The sequence below is a fragment of the Pinus tabuliformis genome, chromosome 3_1, assembly GCF_031772625.1.
Source record: "Pinus tabuliformis cultivar Carrire ecotype Pingquan chromosome 3_1, CPIR1, whole genome shotgun sequence".
In the NCBI taxonomy this organism is placed as follows: Eukaryota; Viridiplantae; Streptophyta; class Pinopsida; order Pinales; family Pinaceae; genus Pinus; species Pinus tabuliformis.
This window is the reverse complement of record NC_142301.1, coordinates 239,378,225-239,379,790: the sequence shown is the minus strand read 5'-3', so window position 1 is coordinate 239,379,790 and position 1,566 is coordinate 239,378,225. Positions and strand designations below refer to the sequence as shown.

Sequence of the window (1,566 nt, the reverse complement as noted above, 5' to 3'; positions counted from 1 at the left end):
ATAATACCGTGAACCAAAACTTTGCAAAAGAATTTGATGCTTAATGCATGCACTACGAGCCATCTGAAGGATTTGCCACACCATGATCTCTGTAAATCTCAAACTCATCAGGACTCCACCGGCATACAAGGTTGAGGTGGAATGTAGCCATTTGAACACCCATAACGCCACGCATCTATGCTTGCCATGTGCTTCCATAACAACAGTGTAAAAGTCGAGGTAAAAGCTACTCGAAGACTGGTATACGAACACCTGGAGGTGGTGAGTAAACAGGATTCATTGAAGGACTAGAAACCATCATAGGAGTACCTGGCGTGCCCACACCCCTTGTAGTCAATACACCAGTATGTTTGCAACGGGCAAGGAAAAGAAGTGTTTCTGTAAAAATGTTTAGTCCATTCAAGGCAGCCTCTTCCCAGTGACCAAGCATTGCTCTTGCCATGCCTCGCCATTTGTAACCTTTTGCAGAGTCTGGATTTATCTTGATAGCAGCATTAGCATGAATGGCAGCATTAGGTTTCTTCATCTTCACAAGCACACTAGCTCTAGTAGCATAAATGATCGCGGATGTGGGATTGCATTCAATAGCCTCTGTGAGATGATTTACAGCCTCATCCAAATCACCATCTGCCATTGCTTCCATTGCTTTTGACTTTGCCATTTGGGCTTCATCTCGTTTTTCGTCAGTTACTTCAATAGATGGATCTCCCATTTTTTTTGAGGAGGATCGTTATCTGGCTCAATGACTCCTTCATTATCTAGTTCCACGTCAGATTCAACTATCTCCTCATCACTGGCAGTTTCCTCGGGCACTTTCCGGGCAGTGCTTGAAGGGCCAAACTGTTCTTCAAGTTCTGGCATGTCATCATCGCTCTCATCCACAAAACTATCTATAGCTTCTGTCTTCTTTGCCGATTCACCCTTGCTGTATGCAGAATCCGGTAATTTGGCGCCGAGCTTTTCAAGATAGTCCCTGAAAAATTTCAGAGCTGGGTCCTGAAGAACGGCGGGATTGCTGTCGCATTGTTTGATAAAGAGCTTCAGTTGATTCACTTTGCTGACGTTCATGACACATTCGTTTCCAAAGCGCCTAAATCCTCCCTCAGTCGATGAAAAAAAACCAAACCATGCATGCATTTAAACTAAACTATCATCAGAACTTGGGAGAAAAAGACAAACTGAAAGAACCTGAGCTTCGGTATTGTTTATTTGATAAATGCCATTCGTCCAAGATGCAAAATTAATTAGCTGCTCTTAACAGGGCAACTAACCTGCTCCCGGACCAAATTAAAGACTCTGAACCAAGATACCGTTCATTTTCCAGCAAACTTGCCTATCATTTTAGCAATGACAGGTGCAATCTTTGGATTTGCGTGATACTTTGCCAAGTTTGCAGGATTCTTCATTAAAGGCCAAAGAGTTACAACTGATTGTTGAGGCTTGTTAGGTGCAGGTGTACGCATGTCCCATATGAGCAAATGACAATCATCTCCAACAGAGCCAAAAAGATATTCGTGCTTCAAATGTCCTGTAACATCCTCAACTGTAATATTTCCCTTCAGTTTC

At 42.9% G+C, this 1,566-nt stretch overlaps 1 pseudogene; it reads right to left on the bottom strand.

Annotated features, from left to right (window-relative positions):
• Window positions 1–226: 226 nt before the first annotated feature.
• Window positions 227–1,122, bottom strand: LOC149186690 (FAM10 family protein At4g22670 pseudogene; annotated as a pseudogene).
• Window positions 1,123–1,566: the final 444 nt, after the last annotated feature.